Genomic DNA, 14,840 nt, shown 5'->3' with positions numbered 1-14,840 from the left:
ATTTACAACCATAATGTGGTCTATTATTGGCCCATGTTTGGCCAACCGATCATACGGCCCGGAGAAGGCCCATTGATGATACGAATCGTAGAAGGCCCATTGTGTCTACGACCCGTATAAGGCTCATTGTTTGTACACCCGGTAGAAGGCCCATTGTTTCTAAGGCATGTAGGAGGCCCATGTTAACTACAGTAAATATGTAGCCCATGGTTATTGTGGCCTAGTTTAAAAAAAAGGTTATTGCGGCCACTAGCAAACCGCGGAAAAAGAACTGCACTGACTACAAGAAAACAAATAAACAAGACAATAAGGAAATAAATTAGCAAGCAACTTACGCTAGGCTATCCCGGCTATTACACATATTATATCCACTGGGCATCAAAGTTTGCCACCAGTGCAAATATAGGGAACAAAGCAGCATATAAACGCCGCAGCAAAACAACTCCAGAACTGAAACCACTTCAGAAGAGATCAAGAAACAATATCCTGGGTACCCATAATGCTGGCAAGATGCTTGGCAAGTTTATTAACTTTCTCTTGTTTGGCGCTTAAATCCTCCAGCACTTGCTGTTGCACCAGAAAGTATGCATCTGAATTCTGCAGGGACTTCCTCAGTCCTTCGTCTTCCTGTCGCATAACATCTGATTGATGTCTTTCAACTTGAAGTTGAGACTCAAGAAGCCGAATTGATTCATGCAGCGAGTTCGAAGAGCTGGTGCCAGCAGTAGTAGCCAATAACTCAAACACTACATCAAGACAGGACTTTGGGGTTGTCTCAGTATCTTTAATATAGTTTTTATCAGCTTTCTTGGAGACCAACAGGGATGTCTCACTATCTTGAACCTTATCTGCATTAGTTCCTTTACCATTGCATAACGGGGTACTCTTCTCCAATATTTTATCCGCATTCTAAAAGAGAAACAAACAAACACATCACAGGTTTACAATGTAGTATATGAAACTCATTTTGGTAAACCAATTCAGTAGTAAGGTGGACAGGATAATAGCATGAAACAAACATATATATATATATGTAGTATGGTCACTGTATGGTCTATATCATTCTAGTTTATGTTGCCAAATCAAGATAGATACAGTTCGAATCATATCTATTTAAGACAAAGCAGCATAGACAGAATATAAGTGTGGGAAACTACACATAAATAACAACACTTGTAATGTGCATGGCATTAGAACATAACTGTTTATTCAATTGAAACTGAAATCAACATAGAGCAAGTTACAACAGCAAACATGTTAAAGAATGAGGTTTAAAACATACCTGTTGCGCCATTGGAATTGCAATTGCATCCTTCAAATTTGAAATTAGTTGGTATGAGTAAATACAGTGATGCAAGAGCAAAGTAGTATGAACCATAGCTACAGAACCTAACCTGAGAACAATTCTTCTTCTGCTTTAAGCGTTGACTTGGGGTTCGGAGTGGTGGTCCTCGTGCTTTGGGCATTGAAGTTGCCTTACTAACTGCTCATGTTTGGGTGCTCTGTGGTGGAGACGGTGCTGTGTCAACGGGAACAAGGTTACTATCTGCTGGGGTTGGGGTTAGAAGGGGCGTAGCTGGTTCTCTGTCCAACTGGGTAGGGGTACAATCTGCGTGAGTCTGGTTATGTGTGGTGGGGCTATCTCCATCGACAGGTAGCACAATCTTTTCTGAAGACCGTGTTTTTGCTCCCAAAGATACTGCCATCACCCCCTCCAATTGAAATGGTTGATAAACAAAAAAAGTAATTGAATGTATGAACATTGTAAGATAGACAGGTGCAATGGATAGTAGGGAAGAAAACAGGGCATGAAATAATTCACATTTATGTGGTCTAACCAAACAGAATAGCAGGACATAATTTCACATATATGATGGCTAATTAAACAGGATAGCATGACACAATTTCACATGTATGATGGCTAACTAAACAGGATAGAATGACATACTTCAAAATATGATGACTATGTAAACAGGATGACATGATATAACTATACGATGTGTCTATTAAAGTGGTTGGCATGCCATAAATCACAAACATGCCGTCGATGGAAACATGATGGCATGATATAATTCATGGATAGAATGACATAATTCAAAATATGATGACTATGTAAACAGGATGAGATGATATAACTATATTATGTCTTTAGAAAATGGGTTGGCATGCCATAATTCAGATACATGCTATCTATGTAAACATCATGGCATGATATAATTCAAATATATGATTTATATACTAAGGAAGTGAGCACAGGGCAATCGCATATATGATGTGTCAACTAAGGAGATGGCATTCAATATCATGTATATGATGTAAAAACTAAGCATTGCAATACAACATATGCATGATATGAGTAATATAACCCTGCCAAGTTTGAGCATACACCTCAGGGGGATAATAGGACTGGTCATCGGCCTCTGAATCCTCCTCTGAAGAGCTATCTGTAACCAGCAAGATATCTGCTTCAGCAGGTAGCATTGTCTGATCTGAAGACCTTGTTTTCACTCCATATTTCTCCATCACCAATTCAAATGGCTGATGCACAGGAAGAGCAGTTGAATATACAAAAATTGTCGACAAAAGCAATGAGAAATACAAAAAAGGACAGCATGATATAATTCACATATATGACGCTTGGCTAAACAACATGGCATTGCATAATTCACATATATAATGCCTTGCAACAAGATAGCATTGCATAATTCACATATATAATGTCTTGCAACAAGATGGTATTGCATAATTCACATATATGGTAATTAGACACTAAACAGGTGGCATTCACACAAAGCATGTCTAAACTAAGAAAATGACATAGCAATGCAAGATACCATACGCACGATATGAGCAACATAACCCTGCCAAGTTAGAGCATGCACCTCGGGGGGGGAATAGGACTAGTCATCTGTCTCTGAATCCTCCTTTGAGGAGCTATCTATAACCAGCAAGACATGCACTTCATCAGATAGCATTGTCTACTCTGAAGACCTTGTTTCCACTCTAGATTTTTCCATGACCGTGCCGAATGGCTGATGCACAGGAAGAGTAATTGAATGTACTAAACTTGTTGACAAATTTAACACATAATAAAAAATGATGTCATGATATAATTCACATATAAGAGGACTGGCTAACTAGGGTGGCATTGCAAAATTTACATATATGATGCCTGGCCAAACAAGATGGCATTGCATGATTCACATATACGATAAAGAAACTAAACAGATGGCATTGACATAAAGCATGTCTAAACTAAGCAGATGACATCTTTGATGTATACAGTAAGCAATGCAAGGCACCATATGCATGATATTACCAACATCAGCATGCCAAGTTAGAGCGAAGACCTCATGGAGTAAATAGGAGTGGTCTTATGCTTCTGAATCCCCATCAGAACAGTTATCTTCCTCTTGATTACGATACGAAATGGGTGGAGGGGCTGCCTTTGTGCCCAGCATAGAGTGACGTATGCATGAAATTTTATTGTCACACAAGCCTCGTCTCTTTTGCTCTACATGTTCAGTTCCATTGCGTACAATAACTCACATGCATTGGAATAAAACATAGTGAGATTATGTAAGGAGTGCATGCACAAATCCAGAGTGATGGTAGCAAACAGTGGATAGACCGAAAACCAATTGTAGCAGGCAGATAATAGCTTTAGTTAAAAAATATAGATAATGGCTCCTTTAATGTTTGTTTGCACCCAACATGAAACTCATAGTAGACACCCGAGATTAACCAGATAGTAGACAGATAGTACTGATTGCTGCCCCAATATGTACTCCACAACCATTTAAAAACTCATGTTTCAGCATATGTTTGGACCTGACTCGGAGTCTAATAGGTGAACACGACGATAAAGTAGCATATCATCATATTAAGCGATGCATAACGTAAGCAGACACGGAAGAGTGCGACCTCTCTTGCGGTGTCACACCCTAGCTAGTTCAAGCATTAGAGTGTGCATCATGTTTAAATTCCTCTTAAATTTGAAATGGGGAAGACAGAACCCCCAGCACCCCCTGGAAACAACTAGGGTTTACAAAATTTATTTTCAATGAACCTGAAATGCCCTTCTAAAAAGTTCACTCTCTTTGTCTTGGGTTAGAACCTCTGGCAAAATTGGTGCACAATTTTCTAGGTCAACAGAAGGTCATTAAATTAAATCATAAGTATTTGAATTTGGGCATTTAAATGCTATAAAATAATTTAAATGCTCAAATAATTCTGGAAATAAGTGTGGGCTGTTGGAAATATTCTAAACAGATCCCACAATTATTTTCAGGATTTTTGGAAACGTTTTAGTATTTCTAATAAAGCCCTAAAGTTACAGAATAAATAAAAATAGAAAAACAGAAATTTAAAGAGAGGGAGAGAACTTACCTGGCCGCAGCCCATCAGCCGGCCCACCCGGCGGCCCAGCGCTGTGCTGGCCCATGCCAGCCAGCTGCTTCGTCCCCGTCAGGCAGGCAGAGAGCTGACGCCGGCGGGCGCGAGCTCGCCACGGCGCCAGCAGCTTGCCGCGTCACGCGTCTGGACGCTGGATAGGCTCCACGTCGCCGCCCCGACCCCGCGGACACCTCACTCGCCCCCTGCCTCTCCCCCTCGCTCTCTCGCACCATGGCCGACGCACCTGCCGCCGTCTCACCACCGTAGTCGCGCCCTCCATCGTCCCCGCGCCGAGCCACCGTGTCCAGAAGCACCGCCGCCCTCCACTCCGTCGAGCAAGCCGAGCCCCGAGCGCTCGCTTGCCCCGCAGCCTCTGCAACAACCTCGCCCGACTCCGCCATCGCCGGAGATCCTCTTTGTCGTTGCCACTGCATCAGCTCGTCCCCGACAGCGCCGTCCATTTCTACGTGACCGCCGTGAGCCCAGCTCCATCCTCGCCCTCTCCATTAACCCCCTCCTGCACCGTGTGCACTGTACCACGCTCACCCGAGCACCCGCCACCGCCAAGCTCGTCGCCGACGTGTCTCCGGCCACCCACCGGCCACACCATTGCGACCAACGCACTCATCGCACCTGCAGGAGCCCGTAGCACCATTCCACGCGCCTCGCCGTGCCCTGCAGCCTCGGTTTCGGCCTCGCCCAAACTCTGGCGGCCGCCAAGGTCGTCGCCGGCGATGTTTCCGGCCACCCTAGCTCCACCCACTACCACCACTCGATGCGGCTTGCTCCCAGCTATGCGTAGATGCTCTCTGCCGTCGTTTTGGTTGCCGGAGCACGAAACCCGCAGCCCTCCGCCGCATCTGGCCTCGCCGGCGGCTAAACGCCGATGAGTTTGACTTTGTTTGACCCCTGGGTGGGCCCAGGTTGACTTCCCTGCGTCTATGACAAGTGGGCCCCCCTTTGCTAATTAACCCAGATTAATTTTAACTAAATTTAGTTAGTTTAAATAACTGCTGACACGCGGGACCCACTGGTTAGGTTGACCTGGACGTCCCCGTAGACCACTGACGTCACCTTGACGCACTGCTGACGCAATAACTAATTTCTGGATTTATTTTTATATAGAGAATTCCAGAAAATATCCAAAACTTCTAAAAATCATAGAAAATCAACCATAGCTCCAAATGCAAAGATTTATATATGAAAAATGATCAGAAAAATTCAATCTATCCATGTGTAATGGTTTCATGCATGACAAAATAAGTTAACCTTGCTGTTTAAGCAGAATAAGGTAATGCACTAATAAGGCCATGTTTAATGAACTAATATTTGAATCTTTGATTCAAATGAGCTCATCTCCTTCTGTTTTAGCTTGCATTAGGCCAAGACACTTTCATCTTGCCATGTCATAGCATGCATCATATTGTTGCATATTGCCATGTATTGATTATGTTCGGTGTGTCTTTCGTGGTAGGTTCTGCCTCTGAGGATAACCCCGAGTATCCGTCTGAAGGGCAGTACCCAACTACCTCTACAACAGGCAAGCAACCATTGATCATTCCGATACAAACCCATGTTCTCGCTTCTGCTCTCATTTACTGCATTAAGACAACGCGATTCAAACTGCTGTGTGCTACGATAGTTGAACCCTTATCCTCTGCATGACCTGTCATTGCCACAGTAACTAGATGAAACCCACTAGCATGTGTAGGAGTTGATTGAGCCATGTTTGCGATTCCTACCTTGCTATGCCTGCTATGCTTAGAGTTGCGTCTGGTCTGGTTCATCTGGGTGATGGACTAGAGTGAAATGTTTATGTCGGTAATGTGAGGGATGTGTTGAACATGTTTTGGTAAAGGTATCGATGAGAGGCCATGTAGGAGTACATGGTGGGTTGTTTCATTGAGACCGTCCATAAGAAATGAGATCTGTATGCGTGATTTAAGACTCAGCTACTACCACACATTGGGCCCTTAAATACGACCCCGCTCGACTTACTGACCCCTCTTGCCCTCTGTCCAGGAGTTGCAACTAGTTTCTGGTGTTTGTAGGTTATGTGTTGGCGGCCGTGCGTAGCGCTGACCCTAGGGGTGGGCTATGATGCGGTAGATACACTGTGGGCGGGTATGTCGGGCGCCCGTTTGGCGTCTCGGGACCCTGTACACATCGTTTGGGGCCGTTGAGGACACCCCGGCCGGATTTCCTTGCGGATGGAACCTGAATCGGCGATAAACCTGGACTAGAGACTTGCGCGGTTAGTCAGGTTGTGGTCTACACCCACGTCGGTTTTTGCTTGAAGTCTGCCGAGCACATGTCGTGTGCAGACGCTAAGTGGTGGAAACATGTGTGACGAAGTACACCCCTGCAGGGTATAAAACTATTCGAATAGCCGCGTCCGCGGTAAATGACTACTTGGTTGCCTATACAGTTCATAGACAAGTTAATGTGTACTAATAAAAGACTCAAGATAAGTGTGAGTACCGAGGATGGCCCTCTCATAGGATGACGAGAGAGGATCCCCGGTGGAGTATTGTGTTGGTGAGTAGTGGACTCGTGTGCGAAAACTATTCTACTAGTGGAGTCCTGTAGGATAGCTTAGCCAAGAGTCAAAGCTGGCTTGCTGCAATAACCCCACCACCTTCTTGAGAATGAGCATGTATAGTAGGTTCTGATGTAAGACTTGCTGAGTACCTTGTACTCATGTTTGCTTATTTATTGTTTTCAGACGACAACACCGCCCCCTCCGATGGGTTTTGTGTAGACCTTGATGTCGACGAGTGACTAGCCACCCAGGTGGTGATCCTGGCCATGGAGGGCCCTATGTAGATAATTAGGCTTCGAGAAGCCTTCTTTCTTTCTAGTGTCTGTACTCAGACTAGCTGCTTCTGCTTGTGCTTGTATGATTGTATGACTTGAGTGTCGGGTCATGTGACCCCTATCTGTATGAACATGTTATGTATGGCTCTCTAGAGCCTTTAAATAAAGTACTTGAGTTGTAGAGTTTTGTTGTGATGCCATGTTGTATGTACTCATATCGGGCATATTGTGTGTATGATTGAAATGCTTGGTACGAGTGGGATCCGACAATCTAGTTGTTTATCCTTGGCAGCCTTTCTTATGGGGAAATGTAGTCTAGTGTTCCTTGAGCCATAGTAGTCCGCTACAGCCCGGTTCACTGGAGTCCTGCTAGCCCAGCACTACTGCTCAGGACACTTGACTGGCCGGCATGTGTTTCACGTCGTTCCTATGTCTGTCCCTTCGGGGAAATGTCACGCGGTGACATCCGGAGTCCTGTTAGCCCAGTGCTACAGCCCGGAATCACTCGCTGATGACCGACATGCTTGATGTGATTCATGTATGCCTGTCTCCATAGGTCTGTGCCGCTTTGGGTTCACGACTAGCCATGTCGGCCCGGGTTCTCTGTCATATGGATGCTAGCGACACTATCATATACGTGAGCCAAAAGGCGCAAACGGTCCCGGGCCATGGTAAGGCGACACCCGTGGGATACCATGCGTGAGGCCGCAAAATGATATGAGGTGTTACCGGCTAGATCGATGTGACTTGGAATCGGGGTCCTGACATGCGGACCCGTGTAGTCCTCAAGGTCATCTGCTCAGTTGATGATGGTAATGCAGTTGTCGTGGCTGCCGACAGTGGAGGAGAAGATCTGAGGCGGAGAAAGACAGTCTGGAGAGCGGATCCCTGCTGTGGTGAACCCTTCCGTCGTTGGAGCAGCTGAGCTAGGGTGGAACACAACACCGCAGGAGCAAGACAAACCACACAAGGTTTTCTTTGACACATATCTATAACAGAAGTAATTGTGCAAGGGCTTGTTTGAATTTGAGGGTTCTAACAATGCAGGGATAGGAAATAGATAGGAATACAACAGGAATGCATGTGCAAAACAGAGAATTTAAAACCACGGGATTTCTGCCAATCTGGGTGTTTGGTTCACAAGAATTGGAAGAACACAGGATGGAAAGAAGCATGGTGAGATTAAGTCAAACAACAAGAAAATGTACGGTTATAATGCTATTATGCTACTATCTCTTAGTCTTGTGCTTCATGAATAGGAATTTGAAAAGGAGGGCAAGTGGAAATTAAAATGCCTACGGTTTTTCTTTCAAGGAGACACTAAAGGAACAAATCCTACAGTTTTCCTTTGCTCCATTTCTTTGCACCAAATTCGTAAAAAGTAGTACCATAGGAAACTTTCCAATTCCTATGTTTTTCATTCACTTTTCCTTTCAAGCACTGGCGATTCTAATAAGCAGGATTGAGCAAGGAAAATCCTACACTAAAAAAATGTTTTTGTACTACTTCTATTACTTTGGACCCAGGCCACTGCCCTACTAGCTCAGCTCCCAGAGCCATCGACAAATGCATAGCTCAAACGCGCAGAGATAAATAATGATGGCATTCAAGAGAGTCCATCACGGATAGCAAAGTTTCCTGGTACCTCACTGCTTGTGATATAGTAGGATAAAATAATCATATTTCACGTTACTTCGTGGACAATATATATAACATGTAGAGTAAAAAAGAGATGCAACAAGTGTACAACCTCTTTGGCGAAGCCATGTCGATCTCAGCGTGATTGGGTTGGCCGGTGAGGATGCTCCGACTGACTTGGCTGTCGGAGGAGGGGAAGAAGATCTTTGGCATCTGGAGATGGAGCCCGAGGTATTGTTCTGCTGTGATGGAGCGTTTCATCATTGGAGCAGCTCCGGTGAGTTGTACGACGCCAAGGCTGAAGCAGGACAAGAGAGACAATGTTAACCTGAGTGGAATTCTAATAGCATCTCCAATAGATGACGTAAAATACATAACCACAAAGTGCTAGATGTAAAATACATCAGCCGTTCATCTCTGAATTTAACTGTCGAAACTGAACTTAACTGTTGAAACTGAATTTTGCTGTTGAAATTGAATTTTACAGTCGAAACTGAACGCACTAGAGGCGAGGCTACACGTCAGTCGACTTACTTTTTCATCTCTGGTCAGTCAATTTTGCAGCCATTGGATATCAAATCAAGGGCCTGCAGTTCATCTTCAACCTCCACCCCCCTGATCCGTCAGCCACCACCGGCAAAACAGCCGCCCCCCGCTGCCCGCGGCCGGCGGTGCGCCGCCCCGCCCGCCCCAAAAATACTCCCCACTGTCGGTCCGCCGCCCCAGCCATCCCTCTAGCCCCCCCCCCCCCGTGTCGAGCTTTTTCTCCGGCGATCCCACCGCCCCACCACCGCCGGCGACCATCGCCCCCACCCTGAACTCTAAGATAGATAGTGGGGTACCTCTCCGGCGAGCCCTCCTCCCTGCTGCGGCTGGTTCTTCCTGAAAGTGCTAGTGATCCACTAGAGGGGGGTGAATAGGTGATTTTTATGAAAGTCTTCAAAACATGGAAGTTTCGAAGACAAACGATAGAAATAAACCTATCACCATGCAGCGGAAGGTAGACTACACTAAGTAAGCCATAGTCAAGTATTCAATGAAGTGAAAGCACAATGACTAATAGCAGCTAGGTAGTATAGATCAGGTAGGAAGATAGTGTGAAGCCAATCAGAACAGGCAGTCACTCAGTGAAGACAAAAGATAATGCAATCATACAATGACTTCACCAGGGCCAACAGTAAATAAAGGAATGGGAAGGATGAAACCAGTGACTCATTGAAGACAATGATTTGTTGGACCAGTTCCAGTTGCTGTGACAACTGTATGTCTAGTTAGGGAGGCTGACATTCAACTCAGAAGACCGCGTCTTCACCTTATTCCCCTTGAGCTAAGGACACCCAGTCCTCGCCCAATCACTCTGGTAAGTCTTCAAGGTAGACTTCCAAACCTTCACAGACTTCATTCACCGGTGATCCACAATGACTCTTGGATGCTCAGAACGCGACGCCTAACCGGTTGGAGGATTCACAGCCCTCAAGTGTAATAAGTCTTCAGATCACACAGACAGGAAGACTTAAGTGATGCCTAACACTCTTTGGCTCTGGGTGTTTAGGGCTTTATCCTCGCAAGGAATTCTCTGTCAAAGGCTTCGAGGTGGGTTGCTCTCAAATGACAAAAGTCGTGCACTAACTCCGAGCAGCCAACCGTTTATGGCTGTACTCTGAGAAGCCAACCATTTATGGTTGTAGGGGGTGGGCTATTTATAGCCACTAGGAAACCCGACCTGATTTGTCCGAAATGACCCTGGGTTACTAAGGAACTGACACGTGTTCCAACGATCAGATTTCAAACACACACATCAACTTTACTTGGGCTACAAGCAAACCTGACTTACCCAACTCTGGATAAGATTTGCTCTCATTGTCTTCGCTCGAAGACAGAGCATTTTGGTTAAGCATCACTTCAGTCATTCTGACTGGTTCACTTGGACCCCACTTAACTGTATGGTGGCTCCTATGACTCAACAAAGAAGAAAAAGAACGACGAAACAACTAAGTCTTCGCGCTCCATAGTCTTCACTCGATGTCTTCTCTTGTCATAGTCTTCAATGTGACTGTCTTCACATACCACCTTTGACTTCAATGTCTTCATACATTTTTAGGGGTCATCTCTAGTAGGAAAACCGAATCAATGAGGGACTTCTACCTGTGTTATCCTGCAATTCTCACAAACACATTAGTCCCTCAACCAGGTTTGTCGTCAATACTCCAAAACCAACTAGGGGTGGCACTAGATGCACTTACAATCTCCCCCTTTTTGGTGATTGATGACAAACTGGTTGAAGTTTTCAATGGGGAATAAAATATGTGAAATTGTAAAGGATAGGGTATTGTCTTCATAAGTTGCAAGGTCTCCCCCTGAAGATGTGCATATAAGTAATTTGCTTTTGGAATGCAAATGCACATGGCAGGTTGTACTTGTGGAGATCCTCTTCAACCTATGATGACAATTCATCATGCATGATATGATGTAACGAAGATAATGACATGCGTAATGGAAAATGGACATCTGCAAAATGATCTAAGTGCGGAATTTATCATCGCACATGCGGAATTTATCATCGCATCACAGAATTGCTAATAAGTAGCAGACGACCATCGAGTTTAAGTGTTACAACTCAAAGAACCAAATGTATCAAAAACGAGAATTGTAAGCACTTGGCAAAAGTAGAAAAAAGTAAAGCAACCACCCATATGGACCCGCTTGAAGACTATCAACTCATATGCTTCTCCCCCTTTTATCGGTGAGGACCAAAAAGGTTTGAAGACATAGAGCGCCTACTCGTTCCCGTGAGGTGCAGGCGAGGCAGCAGGGTCGTCGTTGACGTCCGGTGGTGCAGAGGAACTTGGTGCAGTGTCAACACGCGTTGAAGTTGGAGGAGGTGAAGTTGCATCATCTTGGTCATCGATGACTTTGGCATTTATGGTCACAGCTGAGGACGAGTAGTCAGAGTCTTCAAGTGAGGGAGTCCGACGCAAGTGAGCATTTCTGGGAGGAGTTGAGTCAAACTTGAACCGTTCGGTGAAGCCATCGTCTTGCAGATCAGCTTCAGCACTAAGTAGGGTCAATCTCTTCCATGACCTCCGACAGGTTTCATGAGTGACAAAGGCATTCTTGGTGGCAAGATTGCGAATGCAGTTGACATCCACCAAGAGGCTTTGCATCTGACGCTTAAGCCAGTCATGATGTTTGTCCTGTTTCTGATGCAGCGCGACGAGAAGCTCTCAGTCATTTAGGACACCAGATCGTCTTCGAGGCCTTTGCGCGATGGTGCTACCAGCGGCGCCAGTTTGAGCGCGAGGGGCACGTGTGCTTCCAGCAAGGGGATAAACACGAGAAACTGCTAGAACTCCTTCAATGGGATGGGTGAAGCTTTGGTGATCAACATTGTGAAGATAAATGGGATCCTTAGCAGGCTCTGGGTAAATAGCTTCAACTAACAGATCAACCTCGAGCAAGAATATAAGATGATTGCGCGCAGACGGCTGATAGTTGAAGGCTGAGTGACGCTTGATAAGACGCATGACCCATGGAGCATAGAATTTCAACCCAAAAATGTCGGAGCTAGATGCAGCCAACTGCCTAATGAAGAAGTCTTGAGCATTGAAGTTGATGCCATTGAAAATATAGAAAACCAAAGTCTTCATTGCTCCTTCAAGCTTCGCTGCAGATGAGTGTCCTTTGACAGGCCATAGAGTCTTCCTGATGATATGGTAAATGGTGCGAGGCAGGTACTCTAGGTCTTCAACAAAGAACTCAGATGGGTATTCAGCATCATGAGGCAGAGGCTTCATCATGCTCAGCATTTGACTCATGTTGGGTTCTGGCTTCTGAAAGATGCTTTCCAAGGCATTTTGGTGTTGTTGACAACCTGGTTCATAGTATTCACCAGGAGTGGGTAGGCCTGTGAGCTCAATGATATCAAGAGCTTTAGCTTCATGATGGACATTGCCTGTCATCCACTCAAGGACCCAAGACTTTGGATCTCTGTTGTAGCCTCGAATGTGGAGAGTTGCATAGAACTGTAGTAGAAGCTCTTCATTCCAGTGCTCCTTATCTATGACAAACTGCAGCCGTCCAGCATCTCTGAAGCAATCTAACGCTTCTTCAAGGCAGGGCAGGCCAGCTATAGCTTCAGAGTCTAGGCGCATATGTGGAAATATGCGCCCTTGATTGTATAGGACGCAGGAATAGTAGCTGCACTACTTATAGCTCCAGAACTGATCTGAGGAAATGTTAGGTCTGGTATAAGGGTTATTGGAGCTGTTGAAGAAGGTATTATGTGCCACAAAGCCATTCACATTGAAGACCCCAGGTGAAGTGGCAGTGCTTGGGAATCGTGGAAGTCTTGGCTTGGGTTTTTGGACTTGAGGTCTGTGCTCGACATGATACTCAAATTGTGGACCCGCAGCAGGTGGAGGAGTCAGAGTGGGCCATCGGACCATAACAGGCTGACGACGATCAAATGCCAGCTCCATTGTATGAGGTCTTGGTGGGGGGACAGGAGCATTGGCATTGTCATCATGGGCTTAAGGGGCCACATTTGCTTCAGGTGCTTGGACTTCTGGCACCGCAGTAGCTTCAGGTGCCACATTAGCTTCAGCCATGACCACGTCATTGGCTTCAGTGTTGATATTGGTGGTTGCCTCAGGATTGTTCACCTCCACTTCAGGAGCTGGAGGGTCGGTTATGTTCTCCTCGAGAACAACATCTTGGTGGGACGGGAGTGTGGCAACTCTTTCTCGTTCAACTCTTGGTCTTCTTCTTCATCGGCTGATGCAGTCGGAATATCTTCAGCCATTTTGGCTTCAGATTCAGACACGTGCACAGTGGGAGTGACTTGGGGCCTTGGTCCTTTGTGAAGCCCGCGTAATGCTGGCGACGCTTGTGGAGATGGAGTGTGGGCCTCAAAGTCATCGTCATCTTGCACTGGTGAGGTAGCTTGCGGTTGGGGAGAGCTTGGGGTGTCTTGTCGTTGTGGGTGATCGGCCCACGATGCATCCTGAGCAGTTGGCGTCAGAGGACGACCAATGCTGATGAGTTCGCTGTGCGTGAGCACAGGCGATGATACCAACTGGTTCTCGATCTGAGGAAGGACTTCATCATCTTCAACATTGTCGTGAGGACAAATGTCTTCAGCTGCGGTGGGGTCAACATCTGGATTGTCTTCAGCTTCAGGAGCCTCTATGGAAGCAGGCTCATGAACTATCAACTGGCGCTCTTGATGTTCAGACGCAGGAAGAGCCACTGAGATTGGCTCGACATTAAGGGGCTCTATGGGAGCAGCTCGATCTTTCTTCTTGGTTTTGCGTTTCTTGGTTGGAGGAGCATCATCAGTAGTGCCCTTGGTTTTGGGCTTTCTGGCTTCAGCTTTAGCAGCCCTTGTTTTCTTCAGTTCTGAAGCCACTGTGGGGACCTTAGGCTTCGAGCCTGTCATACTGGCTGGGAAGACAATTGGATGTACTTCCTGCCTTGGTGCTTCAGGTTCTGCCACAGCTAGCTTCTTCTTCTTCTTGGCCGCCATTCGGGGGTCGATCCCTGGTCACCCCAAGGCCTTGCGCTTTTCAGCCTCATTGTATCCTTGGACACATTTAGCGGCAAGATCCTTCATGCGCTCACGAGAACCTTTTGCTTCTTCGTGTTTGGTTCCGAATGCTTCCTTAAGCTCATGCATCATGGTCTGGAAGTTCTGAATGTCTTCAACGTTGAGGATGGCCATGTCCTTCTTGAACTGAGCTTTTTCATAATCGATCATATGCTTCAGTTCAACAATCTTCTGAGCTAGAGCCAGCTCAGCAGCAATGGCTCCGTGGAAGGCAACACTCAGGCCAATCGGAAGCTGAAGATCATCAAAGCTGACATTTGGGCTGTCAAACCACTCATCAATGAATGTGTTGATGATTTCAACATCAAAGAGAGGAAGGTCATTGAATATTTCCGCCTCTTCCTTGCTCTTGATCAACTGCTCAAGAGCATCATCGCCAAGATCG

This window comes from Triticum aestivum, chromosome 1A (assembly GCF_018294505.1).
Source record: "Triticum aestivum cultivar Chinese Spring chromosome 1A, IWGSC CS RefSeq v2.1, whole genome shotgun sequence".
In the NCBI taxonomy this organism is placed as follows: domain Eukaryota; kingdom Viridiplantae; phylum Streptophyta; class Magnoliopsida; order Poales; family Poaceae; genus Triticum; species Triticum aestivum.
This window is presented reverse-complemented; position numbering follows the sequence as displayed.